This window comes from Asterias amurensis, chromosome 10, assembly GCF_032118995.1.
Source record: "Asterias amurensis chromosome 10, ASM3211899v1".
Lineage (NCBI taxonomy): Eukaryota > Metazoa > Echinodermata > Asteroidea > Forcipulatida > Asteriidae > Asterias > Asterias amurensis.
This window is the reverse complement of record NC_092657.1, coordinates 12,721,357-12,740,047: the sequence shown is the minus strand read 5'-3', so window position 1 is coordinate 12,740,047 and position 18,691 is coordinate 12,721,357. Positions and strand designations below refer to the sequence as shown.

The 18,691-nt window shown below is 38.9% G+C and overlaps 1 pseudogene; it reads left to right on the top strand.

Moving 5' to 3' along the window:
• Positions 1-12,211, top strand: LOC139942528 (uncharacterized; annotated as a pseudogene).
• The last annotated feature ends 6,480 nt before the right edge of the window (positions 12,212-18,691 follow it).

Here is an 18,691-nt window from a genome sequence, read left to right as displayed (position 1 = left end):
AAGGCTCTGGACACATGTCAAAGACCAGTCTTCTCACCTGGGCCCAATTTCATAGAGCTGCTTAACGGTAAGCAATTTATTTTTTGCTTAATGTAGCAACAATAATTGCTTAAACCATTCTACCTCCATGCCAAACGTACACCTATTTCGCGAGCTTTTAAGCTCTGTTTGCTTAACGTAGCAAACAAACTTGCTTAGCGTAAACCTATTTCACGAGCGGTTGCTAGCTTAAGCACGTAAACTAACTGCGCGCGCAACATTTTACGAGTAAAAAGAAGAAGGTGTTGACAAAATGGCGAGCGAAATAAATGCGGAGTGGCGATAAAAAAGTCATCACTTTCTGTGCCTAATAGTATTACTTGTAATGGTTCAATTTGCCCCTCGAAAGATTACCTAACTTGAAAGTAGACAAGAAGATAATGCATTTCTGAAGCATTTTATGCTCTTCTCACACTAGAGAGAATAATGCTAGCGAATGTGCTTACGAACGGATATATTTAACAATCGCTCAAACATCGCAACATTCGCCACAAATTCACTACGTTGACAAGTCATTCTCCACCTCCTTACGAAGATCGGTCAATAAATGCTGCTCTCACACGGCGAATATGCTAGCGAATATTCTATCGGAAGGAAATATTTGACAATCGCTTTAACTTCGCAACGTTCGCCGTGTCTTCGTAAGCGTTGTTAACAAATTCGGAACGTTCACAAACTAATCCCCACCTCCTTACGAAGATTTACAATTTACACACAGGTTTGTAAATTTCAGCGAATGTTGCGAAGATGGTCATTCGGCGTGATTTTCGTAAGCTTTTGGTAACGTTGGTAAAGCGTGCGTCGTTTGCAACGTTCGTAAATGCATTGGCAAGCGTTGGTAAGCATTCGTAACATATTTGTGAGAAATTGGTAAGGAGATGGCCGACCGAGGACGATCGAGGGGTGAGACCGAGATGAAAATATTCACTCTCCAACCGCCATTTTGGACGAGTTCAACGCGAAATATTCATGTTCACAAATACATTCACCACTCTGTGAGAGCAGCAATACGAAGCGCTTCCGTACATTCAGCGAACGTTGTGAAGACGGTAATTCGCCATCGATTTACGTAAGCATTTGGTAAGCCATTGGTACTGTTGGTAAAGCGTGCGTATTATGCGTAAGATATGGGTTGTTCTAAAACCCCCTCGACCCCCACGACCCACGACCCACGACCCACGACCCCCTCGACTTTTGTGCATTTTTTCCTGTACACCGAAATTGCCACTGTTCACAATCTCAGCCAATCACGCACACAATTTTGTATGCTGACGTCGACTATACTTCATTTACCATGCATCCGCACATCACACAGCGTACGAGACACACCATACACACGTGGTAAAGCACGAAGCAAACTGCGCATGATTGGCTGAGATCGGGACCTGTGGCAATTTAAAAAAAAACCGCGCAATTACCATGCGCATCTCTTGGCCGACCCCGAGCCTGAATAAAGAATATATCCTAACTGGGAACCTGCGTTTACCGCCCGAGTACGATTGCGGGCTCCAGTCATGTGTACTACTTGCTCTATGCGTAGCTCGAGGTTGGAGACCAGACCGACGGAAGTAAGTTGCGTCGCCTGTTATGTAGATCACACACTGTGAGTTCTAAATCGGGACTCGTGAATTTTACTTCGAAGGCCGTTTATGAATTCCTAGTTGGGACCCGCTTCGAATACGGGGCAGACGAAGAAGGGTCGTAGGTCGTAGGTCGTGGGTCGAGGGGGGTCGAGGGGGTTTTAGAACAACCCGTAAGATATTGGTAGGGAGAGGTTTAAGGACGACATAGAAAATAATATTATTATAAATAAAATCGCACCTTTTCGGCGGAATCGTCGCGAATTTAAAACATTCATATTCGCAAGATATTTGCCCAAGTGTTACCGCTTAAGCAAAAAACATTGCTTAAGCAAGGCTATGAAATGAAAAAAAATTGATAGGTGCGCCCGTTAAGCACAAAATTGACCGTTAAGCAGCTGTATGAAATTGGGTCCCGGTGTATCTCAACAAATGCATACAATAACAAACCTATGAAAATTTGAACTGAATTAGTCGTCGAAGTGGCGAGAGAATAATGGAAGAAAAACACCATTGTCGCACAAGTTTTCAGATGCCTTAAATTCTAGACCTCGGCTGAGGTCTCGAATTCAATTTAATTATTTTGTGAGAAATTACTTCTTTCTCAAAAACTACGTTACTTCATAGTACAGTAAATGCTAACAATTATTTTAGGTAATTGCCATCAGTATACATAGAACAGTTGAATGTGTGTATTGATTGAATGTGACTGTATTTGTGATTTTATTTATTTTCTTTCAATACCCTTCAGATGCTGATAACCTTCCGATGTCGAATCATACAGGTAACTTATATTATTTGCTCATCAAATTAATACAGTATGGGTTACATTAAGCTACGCCCCATTGGTATGTATATTATATAAATAATGTTTCAGACAAAAGGTTACGTGATATTAAAGTGCCGATGCTTTGTTTGTCTCTATAATTTCAGGACAATTTATTGATTCTTATAAGAGTCTACGTTTGACACAATCCCAGTAAACAGACACCAAAAAATCACCAGTTTCGACCGGTGACTTTTAGGTGTTTTTTAGGTATGGAGTTTGTTGAACCAGTATTTCACGTTACAAACACGTAATTTTTGTTAGATCTGGAGAATAGCTAATTTTCACGTTCTTTTCAAACGTTTATACCACCAAATTATGACGTGAACAAAGTGACGTTCTTCCAGGAGGTGGAAGGAACTAGTGAAAATTGCGTTATATTTACGTTTTTTGATCTTCTGTATTTCACGCGAGTGAAACACGTGATTTGTTGGTATCAACAAAAGGAGATTATTTTGTTCCCAACATACCAACTTTTCTCGTTTCAAAATCACCTCCTATTAACTGGTGAAGATTACGTTATTTTAACTTACAGCACACTAGGGTATTTCACGAGTGTAAAACACGTGAATTTTCGGTGACGGGAATAGGTTATTATCCCGTTCATGAAATACCAGTAACTCTGGTTTTGTAATTACTTAAAATGACCGGTGAAAATTACGCCTCCTTCACTGCAAATTTACTTAGTAAATTCACCGATTTAAATAACGTGATTAATTAGTGTCAAAATGGGGTGATAATTTAGATGATGAAACACCAATAGTTCTCGTCTTACAGAAACTCCAAAATCACTAGTTAAGATTACATGATTTTCACCAAATGCGCACTAACACATCATACGGTTGTAAAACACGTGATTCTTTGGTGTCGAAATGAGGTGATAATTGAGTTGATGAAACACCAATAATTCTCGTCTCACAGAAACTACAAAATCACCAGTTAACACTTCGTGATTTTCACCAAATGCACACCAACACATCTTACGGGTGTAAAACACGTGATTTTTAGTGTTAAAATTCGGTGATAAAGTAGTTGATGAAACACCAATAATTCTCGTCTTACAGAAACTACAAAATCACCAGTTAAGATTACGTGATTTTCACTAAATGCACACCAACAGATCTACGGGTGTAAAACACGTGATTATTTAGTGGCAAAATGAGGTGATAAAGTAGTTGATGAAACACCAATAATTCTCGTCTATACAGAAACTCCAAAATCACTAGTTAAGATTACGTGATTTTCACCAAAATGCGCACTAACACATCATTCGGTTGTAAAACACGTGATTATTTAGTGTCAAAATGAGGTGATAATTTTGTTGATGAAACACCAATAATTCTCGTCTTACAGAAACTACAAAATCACCAGTTAAGATTACGTGATTTTCACTAAATGCACACCAACACATCTTAGATATGATTATTTATAGTGTCAAAATGATGTGATAAATAAGTTGGTAAAACACCAATAATTCTCGTCTTACAGAAACTACAAAATCAGTAGTAAATTACGTGATTTTCACTAAATGCATACCAACGCATCATAAAACACGTAATTATTTAGTGTCAAAATGAGGTGATAAACTAGTTCATTCAACACCAAAAATTCTTGTCTTACAGAAACTACAAAATCACGTGTTAAAGATTACGTGATTTTCACTAAATACACACCAACACATCATACGGGTAATAAACACTTGGTTAAAATGAAGTGCTGAGTTAGTTGATGAAACACCAATAATTCTAGGTTAACAAAACCACATGGGTAAGATTATGTGATTTTCACTAAATGCACACCAACTCATCTTACGGATGTAGAAAAAACGTGATTATTACGTGTCAAAATGAGGTGATAATGTACGTAGTCCACCACACTTGAGAAACATCTTTTTCAATTAGGACAACAGTCTTCCGATGTTCACGTTCACGTTTTTGCAGCTAAACCTCCCTATAGTGTGCTGTGTACGGTGCCAGGTTCCCTCTCACAACGATCGATCACACACCGGTCGAAATGTCCCCTCTGTATTATGTTGTGTGGAGTAGACATTCCGCACGCTGTATACCATACATAAGAAGGCTTGGCTAGACTCCAACTCCGAACCGGTGTTCATGACCCGGTGAATTGCTTTACACAGCGTGGCATGCGTCCACGGATTTATGTGCTATATACAGCCTTGGATTTAGGCTACTTGCATCGACAACTTTTGCCGATAGAGGATGCAGGGCAAAGTTCATTAGATTTCTTTGTCTCAATCGGATCTTTGTTCGGCTCTGTAATGCATTTCTGTGAACTTCACTTCCTGTTTTCCAATGTTTTTCACTATTTGAAAATTGTGTGCATTATTTCCTTCGCCGTCCTCCAATTATGTGGGCTAGTGAAAAACTTCCATACACAAATTTAATTGGCCAAATTTTTCAACAATTAAAAGTTGTTGAATTTTGACATTTAATTGGTCCTTTGCTTGTAAAATGTTAACGCAACAAAAAAATCTTTTTTGTTTGAGATGTCGCGTCAACTATCTGAACTCAGTCTGAAAAGCTTACTTCCATAATCAAAATTTAAAAACAGTTTTCAATTTTTTGGGGGGAATTGTGACATACCAGTAGCTTGTTCAATTCTGGAAACTGCACAAATTAAAGCTTTTTGCTTGTAAAATGTAAACGCAACAAAAGAATCGTCCCAAATTTTGTTTGAGATGTCGCGTCAACTATCTGAACTTAGTCTGAAAAGCTAATTGCCATAAACAAAATTGAAAAAGAGTTATCTCAAAAATTGTTGAATTTTGACATTTTTGGTCAATTCTGGAAATTCTATAGCTTTTTGCTTGTAAAATGTAAACGCAACAAAAGAATCGTCCAAAATTTTGATTGATATGTCAGCTGAAAAGCTAATTGCCATTAACAAAATTGAAAAAGAGTTATCTCAAAAATTGTTGAATTTTGACATTTTTGGTCAATTCTGGAAACTCTAAACACAAATGTATAGCCTTTTGCTTGTAAAATGTTATTGCAACAAAAGAATCGTCCCTAATTTTGTTTGAGATGTCGCATCAACTATCTAGTATATTTCCAGAAACAAGATTGAAAAAAAGTTATCTCAAAAATTGTTGAATTTTGACATTAATTCAATCAACTACTACTGTAGTACAAATTGTAGCCTTGCTTGTAAAATGTAAACGCAACAAAAGAAACGTCCCAAATTTCGTTTGAGATGTCGCGTCAACTATCTGAACTTAGTCTGAAAAGCTAATTGCCATAAACAAATTGAAAAAGAGTTATCTCAAAAATTGTTGAATTTTGACATTTTTGGTCAATTCTGGAAATTCTATAGCTTTTTGCTTGTAAAATGAAAACGCAACAAAAGAATCGTCCCAAATTTGGTTTGAGATGTCGCGTCAACTATCTGAACTCAGTCTAAAAAGCTAATTGGCTTTTACAAAATAGAAAAAGAGTTATCTCAAAAATTGTTGAATTTTGACATTTGGTCAATTCTAGAAACTCCTTTTGCTTGTAAAAGGTACGCAACAATAGAATCGTCCCAAATTTTGTTTGAGATGTCGCGACAACTATCTGAACTAAGTCTGAAAAGCATATTGCCACTAACAAAATCGAAAAAAAGAGATCTCAAAAAATTGTTGAATTTTGACATTTTGATCAATTCTGAAAACTTGACAAGTTTAAAATGTAAAAGCAACAAAAGAATCATCCCAATTTTGTTTGAGATGCTGCGTCAACAATCTTAACTCAGTCTGAAAGCATTATTTCCATAAACAAAATTGAAAAAAGTTATCTCAAGTAGCGTTGAGTTTTGACATTTTTGGGAAAAAATTCACCTGTTAGGCCTACAATTTGCCATAAAAAAAGAGTAAAAAAAAAATATCCGACTTCCCAAATTAATGTTGAATGTCCATTCATTAACAATGTATACTTTTAAAAACCCTTAAAAAGTATAAAACTTCTAACATTCATACATTCTTGTGAATAATTGTATCACTTATTTTTTTCTCTCCCTTAATACTTTATTCTCAAGTGATTAAGGGGGGGTCGACGCCTGCCGTTTTGCGCCCTCTCGTGAATGCACAACGGGGTGTGATCGTTTGTTTGTTTCTGCCCGTATACTTCATGTTTAAAGGTCGTTCATGGATTAATACACTTGTGCTCCAGCACCTACTACACGTTCCATTGTTTTAGCTCACGCGCAGTGCGCGCGGCGTTCGATGACCTTTCACCTCACCGACCAACCGTCAACAGGTATGTTCACTAATTCAAACTCTCTCACTCTGAAATCTAAGATTTTTATTAATCTATCTTTATTTATTGCTTTAAAACGTACTCAAAGTAGCAGCAGTTGTCTCCTGATTACTCTGGGTGTATTTTTGGTAAACACCATTTCAATACAAAGAGAGATCTGACGGATACAAATAGGCCTATATTTGTCTTCAAATTTTCGTACACTGAACATGCACGTACCGCCGTCCTATTAAAATAACGGTCCATCTGTGTGTATGGATGGGCACTGGGCAGCTGGCATTAATGTGTGGCTGTTGCGTGATGAACATTACTAATAGTGCATAAAATCCATTCGTCGTCTTATTGTTACTTTCTCAGTCTAGAATAATAGTTTTACTAGATAGATGGACAATGGCCAGTGGTCAACATGGTCAAGGACTCAAGGTCACTCAACTCAAGGACTCAATCCAAGTCAATTAAATTATTGAATTATTTTAATCATTCATTGGTTGGTTGTGTTCCTCGTGCTCTGTTTTGGATTTAGCTGGGTGCATTGTTAATTAATGATTATTCATTGTTGATTTTGACCAGGTAGTTTATTTATTGTTTAGCCATGGAGGAATATTATTATTCCTCCACTAGCCAGTGGTAGCTTGGCATTAATAAAGAGGAATAAAGGGGCCCTGTAGTGTATGTCCACTACTGCCATGACTCACTGTATAGTTTTTTTGCCTTCTTGTCCAGTCAGTATAGTGTGATGCTCTTCCGTGACAATGGCAAAGTCAGGCCTGGAATGGAAAAGCCGGTCAGTGAAGTGTAATGCCAAGACATCATTGCAGAGCCTCGCCATGCTATACGATCTATTTCTACCTCCACCATGATACGATCATTATCAGTAAGTAAACACTGTTAATTACGGTTATTAATTCTAGGCCTGCGCCAAACGTCCCTCTGTTGCCTTGTCAAACTCCAATGATTTTTGCAGGACAAAAGTTGGGCAATCAAAATGAATCAGTGACAAAATGTCAAATTACTGAGTCGGTTCACCACACGTAATTCAAAACAATGACTAGCTGTGACAAAATAATGGCAAAATTCATAATTATATTGTTTTCCATCGTCAGTTGTGGCCTTTTTATTACTATCGTTGGTGAGTGTGGTGTTCATTGTTGTTTCTTTAGAATGGCACAAAAACCATATTTAGCTTATTTCTGAAATCTGTAGACTATACAATAATTATTGTTTAATCCAGTCAGAATGTGTTTTCCATCAAATCCAGGAATAGGCCTTCTCCCCCCAGCTATGGAAAACCTTCTTGATTAGATAAGGCACATCAATTTTTCTCAAAAACTTTTCGCATGAGTATTTCCAGTTAGCACCGACCCACTGAGAATTTAAGTACATTCAACGCGGCAAAAGGATGACATTTGTCACTGCGTCGTTCAACTACCGTAGCTTAAATAAAAAGTTTGCACTTTTGTCGTATTTAATCCAATAAAAATGAGATAAATTTACATGCATAGTAATATGTTTTTTCCCCCATATTTCCAGTGGCAAGAGAACTGCCCATACAACTGGCGAAGACGAAAGCTGCAAAGCTTCAGCCAGTGACTTTGAGCGTACTAGAACAGGAGACAAGTGAAGAAAAGGACTAAGAGTACTTCGACTTGAGTAATCTTATGACACCAGTTTGTATTATAACAGACATCTCTTGCAAAGATGTTGTCCGTTTGATCATCTAAAGTGACCTGACACTGTTGGTAATTACTCAAAATGATTGTTTGCATAAAAACTTACTTGGTAACGAGTGATGGAGAGCTTTTGCTTTATAAAACATTGTTAGAAACGGCTCAAAACAGCTCAATCTGCAGTTACGTATTATAAAAAAGAGTGTAATTTATCACTCTAAATTAATTATGCATATGAAAGCGCACGAGGTAATGCACCAAGGGTGTTTTTTCTTTGCTTATTCTCTGGAAAATTTGATGACCAATTAAGCCCAAATGGTCACATTATTTGTTATTGTATGCATATTTTGGGATACACCAAGTAAGATAACTGGTCTGTGACAATTACCAAACGTGTCGAGTGCCTTTAATGTTTATACTTCCCACAAAAACTTAATGTTTATACTTCCCACAAAAACCTCACCCTAGCAGTAAGCTAATTAACGCAAAGAGGCTTGGTATGAAAATAATTTTCCTTCTGCTCAACAAAAAAGGGGGTCAAACCAGCCACAAACTATTTGCATACTATTTTGCCATGTAACCTATTTCTGCTAACCTTTGCTAAGAAAGAATTTGTGTGTGCTCAAAGGCTTCATGCAAATTGGGCCCGAACTTCTACTTTATTATCATAAGCACATTATTACCAATGTTGAGTGGTTTGGTAACACTAGCGTTTACTATTAAATTAGGATTCAAAACTTTGCATGGTGGAGACACGATGTACAAAGGTTTGTGATAACACTATGTAATCATAATCTCTAAATTATTTGGGGTGGTTCTGAGAAGAACCATTAAATTTCTAGTTGTCCAAGAACAATTATTTTGTAAAACAAAGTACAGGTTAAAACCTAAACAATTTCTTTTTAAATAAGCTAATCATGGTCGGTATGACTTGGTCATTCCGTATACAATCAATCAATGTAGGTACTGGTCACCTCAAATTTCTAGTACTCGTCATAAAGGTCAACCCAAACTCAAAAGTCATTTAAGAATGATGGCCTGTCCAAGTTCTGGTTATACTTGAGTGCACAAGATTCGTGTCATTTTATGTGTGGTTATTGATAAAAAAAAAACAGATCTGAAATTTGGTATTCCACCAGTGATGACCAAGTCATATGGTGAATGCAGCTTTGCTCACACTGCCTCAACTTTGTGGAACGAACAACTAAAAAACATTTAATGTATTGTTAAATTTAAGATTGCTCTAAAGATGCACTTATTTTACATTTAATTTATCCATTTCGTTTGTTACCCAGTACATGTTTTCTTTGTATTCTCTCTACAGGTTATTTTTCAAAACAAAACAAATCATATTCTGCTGATAAAATTAGATTCAATTTGCAGACCCTGATTAATATTGTTTTGACTCCATATTGGCGAGTTATCCTTTAGCAACAATGAATTTACCGATAGTAAGAGAATGTTTATTGCACTTTTAAGAGAATGTTTTGCAAGGTTTAAAACTTGGTTGAGACAAACAAATTATCGGGATTTTTTTTTTTTTTTTTTTCCAAGTCTAAGACGATTTTTAGAGAGTCACAGAAATGGAAAAATATTTGCATGGCTACAATCATGTAGTTTTAATTAAGTTTGTTGTTGCTAAATGATAATGTAACAATCGGAATTCGATAAAAAGTACTGAATTGCACATTTGATTACAACAATGGATGAATAAGTAACATGAGAGACCTTTCAATTGCATTTTTTGTTTGTTTAGGGTAAGTCACTATAACAGTTTTTTTCGGAAACAGATAAGCTATTGAAAAGTCGGTTAGGAAGTTGCCGTTCTCTCTGGTAATGTTTGTCTTCGTTTTAAACTTTGGATGTTGATGTTATTATCCCTGCAGATTCTCACGGGTGTACTTTTTTTGTTTCAACAATTAACTCATTTAAGTATTTGCAATTCTAGAAATAAATTTTATTTTTGAGATTTAATAGTTTTGCATCTCGTTACAAGTTATGTGTTAACTTTTTGTGAGCAATTTAAGTGTGAAACAAATTAAAACTTTATGTTAAGTTGATATGGAAGTTATTACTGTTTGTTTTGAATGTACTCTATATTTTTTTGTAACAGGTCAAGAACGTGAATTATTCGGTATGCAAAAAGGGGTTTCTAGTACCGGTTAAGAACGTGATTATTGGGTATGCAAAAAAAGGAATTCTACAATCGGTTAATAACGAGATTATTAGGTGTGCAAAAAGGGGTTTCAACAACCGGTTAAGAACGTGATTATTAGGTGTGCAAAAAGGGGTTTCAACAACGGGTTAAGAACGTGATTATTAGGTGTGCAAAAAGGGGTTTCAACAACCGGTTAAGAACGTGATTATTAGGTGTGCAAAAAGGGGGTTTCTACAACCAGTTAATAACGTGATTATTAGGTATGCAAAAAGGGGTGATTTTCCAGTTCGGATTGTACGTGTTTTAGGATCGGACTGGTAATGTAATTATGAAAGTGAAAATCAAGTGACATTCACGTGCAGGGTAAACTTGAATGTTACGGACAAACGCATTAACGCCTATCACGTGGGTTTTACGTGTTTCAAACACGTAATTCACACCAAACCAATTCTTGAAATTCGTGTCTCTCACGTGTTTTTCCATTCTTTTGTTTACTGGGATGATATTGAATGTAAAGTTCTATTCGACACCCAACTTATACATGACGTTATTATGTTGTGCTTGTTTTACAGTCAAGTCGTCACTTATGTCAAGCTGGAGTAGAGACCAAGTTCGATGCTGGATCATGAATATCAATCTAAGTTATGTTGCAAATCAGTTTTATCAAGAACATGTCAACGGTTTTATTTTACAGAAGTACAAGAAAAAGTGTTTGAAAAAACAAAATTCCTGTTGTACAAGTCAAATTGGCGTCTTATTTTATATCTGAAAAAAAGTTGGTTGAAAATGGAAAAAGATGTTCGAGAAACTATTGCTTCGTCTGGTTCAAGAAATTTATCATTGCCTTCATCTGTTACGTATGACATGGTTAAAGCTAAAGAAAATATTCAAGATATAGTATTGCATTTAAATTCAAAGTTGAGGTCATTTCAAGATTCATTGACGGAATTTAATATTTCAGACTTAAACTATTTGCATCGCCGTGATTTACATGTTACGTCAGAAAGCTTAGAATCTTCTTTCGTTGAAATATTGAACACAGGAAAAAACAACTTAATAGTCGGCTTTATGAATGTAACACAAGGTACTTTTTGTGACAACTTTATTGAACAATTTAGTGAAATATTAGGAAAAATCCAAGATTCTGGTCTAACAAGTTTTATACTTGGAGAATTCAATTTGCATAACAGCTCGAGAAAGTTGCTTCTTTATGAGAAAAATATCATAGGTGCTCTGACAGATAATTTATTCTTCCGACTCAGAACTGAAAGCGCGTTTATAAGAAATTCAGTTATATTTGATGAAGTTATAACAAACAACATGGGTGTGTTTAGTTCTGATGACGGAATACAACATTAAAAACGAAAATAAACATTGCGAAGACGTGTGCGTTGTGATAATAGACTGGAAAGGGAAGTGTGCGTTGTAATAATCGATTGGAAAGCAAAGTCTATCGACTGAAAGCTACAAAAGCCAATACCTTTGGCTGTGATTTAAACAACTTTCACAGTAGCAAGGTTGACTCAGCCTAACATCCTTTCGGGGTAGTTAAAATGAGTACCATTCCAATTTTGGTTTGGGAAATAAAAATAATGCATGTTTGGGAAGTTGAACTAATATACCTGTTTTGAAAGATGATGATGATGATGACGAGGACGAGGACGAGGACGAGGACGAGGACGAGGACGAGGACGAGGACGGTTACGAGGACGGTGACGGTGACGGTGACGGTGACGGTGACGGTGACGGTGACGGTGACGGTGACGGTGACGGTGACGGTGCGGTGACGGTGACGGTGACGGTGACGGTGACGGTGACGGTGACGGTGACGGTGACGGTGACGGTGACGGTGACGGTGACGGTGACGGTGACGGTGACGGTGACGGTGACGATGAGGATGATGAGGATGAGGATGATGATGATGATGAGGAGGATGATGAGGATGAGGATGAGGATGATGATGAGGATGAGGATGATGATGATGATGATGATGATAAAGATGAGGATGAGGATGAGGATGAGGATGATGATGATGATGAGGATGATGATGATGAGGATGATGATGATGAGGATGATGATGATGAGGATGATGATGATGATGATGATGATGATGATGATGATGATGATGATGAGGATTAGGAGGATGAGGATGAGGATGAGGATGAGGATGAGGATGAGGATGAGGATGAGGATGAGGATGATGAGGATGAGGATGAGGATGAGGATGAAAATGAGGATGATGAGGATGAGGATGAGGATGAGGATGATGATGAGGATGATGATGATGAGGATGATGATGAGGATGATGATGAGGATGAGGATGAGGATGAGGATGAGGATGATGATGAGGATGAGGATGAGGATGAGGATGATGATGAGGATGATGATGATGATGATGATGATGATGAGGATGAGGATGAGGATGAGGATGATGATGATGATGATGAGGATGATGATGATGATGATGATGATGATGATGATGATGATGAGGATGAGGAGGATGATGATGATGAGGATGAGGATGAGGATGAGGATGATGATGATGATGATGATGATGATGATGATGATGATGATGATGATGATGAGGATGAGGATGAGGATGAGGAGGATGATGATGATGAGGATGAGGATGAGGATGATGATGATTATGATGATGATGATGAGGAGGATGATGATGATGATGATGATGATGATGATGATGATGAGGATGATGAGGATGATGAGGATGATGAGGATGATGAGGATGAGGATGATGATGATGATGATGATGATGATGATGATGATGAGGATGAGGATGAGGATGAGGATGATGAGGATGAGGATGATGATGATGAGGATGAGGATGAGGATGAGGAGGATGATGATGATGAGGATGAGGATGAGGATGAGGATGATGATGATGATGATGAGGATGAGGATGAGGATGATGATGATGATGATGGGGAGGGGGAGGATGAGGATGAGGACGATGAAGACGGGGAGGACGATGAGTGGCAGTGGCAGTGGCAGTGGCAGTGGCAGTGGCAGTGGCAGTGGCAGCACCACACATTTAGTAACAGAAGAGTATACATTTGAAACAGTAATTGTAATATAATTGTTTTTAACAAAGTATTGTTCCTGATGCAAAGTATGTGAAATATTTCAATTAGAGCAAAGTGTATTTTTATGTTAGATCAAAATGAAGAGTTTATATTATAGCATTTTAATTAGGACCTGCTGTATATTCGTGTTTATATTAAGTTGAGGTCGTATGCATTAATCATGCATTATATATAGAGTTATTTAAGCAGAACATCTCAATTAGAATTAACAATTCGTGTGATATGTTTCTCTGCTGATCTAAAAGTTACGTCTGTGCTTAGCAAAGTTGAATGCATGAACAGCTCTATGAAGTTGGCACAGCATTTTGTTTTCTACCTGTGGAAATAGTCAAAATGTGGGATGGTCATGTGAGCATCAGTATATTATTATTGGTGTACTGTGGTTGGCTAGTATTTATGTAATGGTCAACCGGCATGTAGGACCTAAATTCGTTGCACTGCTTTTCTTAGTGTCTTACTTTACAGTTTTACAGCGCTCGGGTAAAATATCTTTCCCATACTGTACAGACAAAAGTTCTTCCTACCAAATCTGATATCTGAAAAACCAACAAAATTGTACAGACAAAAATTCTACACAGTCATGAATAATATTCTTCCAAAATTGTATTAACTGTGGACTGATTGACGTCCTACCAGGGCTAGCCGAACAGTTTCTTCCTTCTTCTTTCTCCATGCTCATACCTGCCAACTGTTCAGATTTAATTGGAATCGTCAAGAACCTTGAGATAACAGGTTGCAAACAATCAAAACAATTCTATTTGTGACAAGAGACAGCAATGAACCAGATCCAAAAGTTCTGGCAAAAGAGGGTGTTATTTGCTTTGAACAGTAGAGATTTTCCCCTGGGATACAGTATACAATTATTTCATGCTGTAAAGGGGTCCATGGGGACTTGTACACCCGAGGGGGTAAATGGCACCTTAAGTGACCCCGAGGGTGTACAAAACCCTTGGAGTTGAGTTTAACTTGCAATGCCTCTTGTGTTGCTATCTCGTAAAACTGGTGTTTCAAGATTTAAGGTTTCAATGTTGAGAGGTATCAAGTTTGTTTAAACAACTATTGTCCCAAACCAACTTTCAAAAAACATTAGAGCTTATTCTTTATGTAGTAATTTTGTATTTATTTGTTTCTTTATAAAACTTTGATTTTCGTGGTGTAACAAGTTTTGGTTCGAAAGTATGTATGCTGGGAATCAGATATGTGTACGATTATCATCACGTTACAGGTAGATCATTTATGTAAATATGTTTTCAACATTAATTGCCAGGCATGTTACCATTATTGTGTTTTTAATTATTGTATGTGTATAGTGATATTTTATGTAATCGAAATATGAATATTGACTTGATGACAAAGAAACCTAAGAAATAAACAAAATTTAGGAAGCTACAAATGTTATTGTTTTTCCGACTGAATTGTTTGTTATGGTTGGGCTATTGCCTTATGCAATTTTTACTTGAAAAAGTGTACAAGGCTTATGTATAGCCTTGTGAACTTATCATATTTTTCCTGAAAATTTTCAAAAGAATAATATAGCCTTGTGAACTTATCATATTTTTCCTGAAAATGGGGTCTGGCCTTTGGTGATCATACCATCGCGGCAGATGAGCACACAATCACCCTCCTTTATGTTCGGTTGCTTGGCATGTTCGCGTTTGTCAGCGTACGCTTTCTTTGCAGCTTTCGGTGTTTTGTCTTTGCGGTGCAATTTGGCATTGTTAGCAGATTGTGTAGTCTGAGAAAGGCGTGTCCGAATTGGTCGCCCGAAGAGAAGAGTAGCCGGTGGGATACCAGTCGTAGCATGAGGTGTGGCGTGGTAGTTGCATAAGAATTGGTACATGGATTGTTTCCATGGTTTGCAGTCAGCGATGGATGTGTGATATGTTTTCTTAAGAGTTCTCATGAAGCGTTCAACTTCTCTGTTCGCGCGTGGCCAACGGGGTGTAACTTTTCGATGTTGAAATCCTAGGTAGTCACTGAAGTTTTCAAATTCGCTGCTATTGAAAGGTGGGCCGTTGTCAGTACGTACGACTTCAGGCACGCCGAAGGTAGTGAATATGCGATCGAGCTTCGGAATGGCGGCTCGAGCGGAAGTTGATGTGACGATTTCAATTGCAGGATATCGACTGTAGTCGTCGGTAACAACTAAAATATGTTCTCTATTGGGGAGGTCACAGAAATCAACACTAACCTCAAGCCAGGGTCCTTTGGGCACATGAGGCAATCACGGATGTTTTTTTCAACGAGACGATCGATTCCAGGGAACCACACTTTTTCGCGAAGGAGTGGTTTGGTTTTGGTGATTCCCTGGTGTCTATCGTGCGCAATGTCAATGATAGTTTGAGTCAAAGCGTGAGGAATGACGATGCGTATGCCACGGAGCAAGATATCGCGATTAGCCGTCGTTGTTAGCTCAGTGCGCATCTTGTACAGACTCCGAAGCGGGTCACTATTTTGCTGTGCGTTGGGTCGTTTAAGGGCTATGTCCCAATTTCCAGTGACCAGTGCGTTGATGCAGTGCTGGAGTATGTCGTCTTGTTGCCTTGCGGTGCAAATAATGTCGATCTTGACAGTCTTGGGTACCGCGTGTTGTGAGATGAAGTTGACGTGCTGTTCCGCGAGTTTTTCTTCTCGACTGGGACCTTGCGAGGACGGGAGCGGATGACGCGACATGTAGTCAGCTGGGTTAAACTTTCCAGGCTGATACTCAACAGTGTATTGGTACTCTTGAAGCTTGAGCACCCAACGCTCAATCCTTGCTGGTGCTTGATTGATTGGGTTGTTGAATAATGTTACCAGCGGTTTGTGATCAGTGATAACCGTAAACATTCCACCTTAAACATACAGATGGAAGTGGAGTATGGCCCCTGTAATTGCCAATGCTTCACGCTCAGTCTGCGAGTAGCGTTGTTCCACTGGCGTGAGTGATCTACTTGCGAGTGCTACGATCGAAAGTTCACCACTGTCGTTGTGTTGGGCGAGGATTCCAGCGAGACCGACTGGACTGGCGTCAACTAAGATCTCTGGTTTCGTAGCTGGATCAAAGTAGGCCATGGTACAGCATTGTGCAACACGTTTACGAATCTGCATGAGAGCTTGTTGTTGTTCGGTTCCCCATGACCAGGGTGCTGCATCTTTAGTCAGTTCGCATAAGGGTGCAGAGATCGTTGCTAGATCAGGGATAAAGCGACCGCAGTACGTGACTAATCCCAGAAAACTGCAAACCTCGCCAGCATTTTGGGGCTCTGGAACGTTTTGGATTGCTTGGACCTTCTTTGGGTCTGGTGAAACACCATCACTACTGAAGACGTGTCTGAAGTATTCAACACGGCTTTTACTGAACTTACACTTGTCCTTGTTCAGTGTTAGGTTTTGCTCGCGGATGCGCTGAAGACATGCTTTGAGTCGCGAGTCGTGCTTCTGTTGTGTTTTCCCGAACAACAAAATATCGTTCAAAATGCCCTTGAAGAGCAGTGTTAATGAGATTTTGAAACACTTTAGCGGCTGAACAGACACCAAAATTTAAACGCTTGTAGCGGTACAGGCCTGCGTGTGTCGAAAAGACTGTAAGGTGATGTGATTCAGGAGACAACTCTATCTGGTGATAGCCTGCGTTTAGATCAAGCTTACTGAAGACTGTGGATCCATTGACATGTGCTATGACATCATCAATCGTAGGGGTGACATGCCTTTTGCGCTGGATGGCCTTGTTGACTGATCTCATGTCCACGTCAACTTTCTTCCTAACGTGGAAGGGAATTCGCCGATGAGGCTGAGCAATCGGCTGAACTGTTGGGTCTTCATGGAGCTTGCACTGAAAATCTTTCAGCTTGCCGATCCTCTAAAAGCGGTCCGAGTACTCCTCGACTAAGCTTGGTCTTGAGATGGGGATGAGGGGTTGTCGTTGACTGTGTAGACAACTTTGACGATGCCGAGTTTTGAGGCCGACGCGAAACTGATTAGCGTATCCCCTAGTGGCTTTGTTACGAAGAACGTAGATGTGATGCGCGTTGACTTGTATGAGATCGATGCGTTGAATGTTCCTATGATCTCGAGGGGAGTAGTACTTCCATATGCAAAAACCTTGGAATGTTCATGCGTTTGCAGTGCTGGACGGGAAAGCAATGCGGTGTACACATCATTACACATGATGTTGATAGAAGCACCGGTATCAATTATTGCATGCACTAGCATTCGGTTTATCGTGACAGTAACTGCAGGCTGTTTGGGCTTAGGAGACCCTTTGATACCAAACACATATTCATTGTCGTCAGAGCTGGAGTCATTGTCCTGGTTAACGACGTTCACTTTATCTCGAACATGGCATTGTTTGCCATGTTGGCCTTGCTTTTTACTGAGGCAGTGTTTCGCAAAGTGGTTTGCCTTTCCACACGAGTGACAGATGATACCATGAGCAGGGCATTGATCCTTGTGGGGATATCTACCTCCACCATTGCGACATGTCTGTCCAGACTTGTTTGTGTTTGCGGGTTTATTGGTACGTCGTTTCTGCGTAGCGCCTCTTTGGTGTTGTGCAGCATCCACGGTTTCAGTGACAGGGCTTTGATCATGTTTTTCTATGCATTTGGCTTGCATATCTGATAGCTCATATGCTCTGCCTGTAGACAACAATTTCTGCAGTGTTAGTTCAGATTCACGCAAGGCATGACGTCTCAGCTTGGATGAGGCACATCCCTGGATTATTTGAGATTTTACTTCAGAATCTTTGTCATGAAAATCACACTTTTGTGCTTGTTCTTGCAATCGTTTGTGAAAGTCACTCACTGGTTCAGTAGCAGACTGCTTCATAGATCTGAATGTGAATATCTCATACTCAATGTTCCTTTGAGGCGAAAAATGTTCAGTTAAATGTTCCTTGGCAGACGAATAATTTGATCCTGTGTCCCCAAGGTCTCGAAAATACCCATGACTTCTGGACCCGAGTAATGGAGGAGGAGCGCCCTCTGTTGTTTATCATCGGTAATGTTAAACGCTACGAAAAGATTATCCAATCTCTTCACATATTTCTGCCACCGTAGACCAACGGTAGATAGCTCAGTATGATGC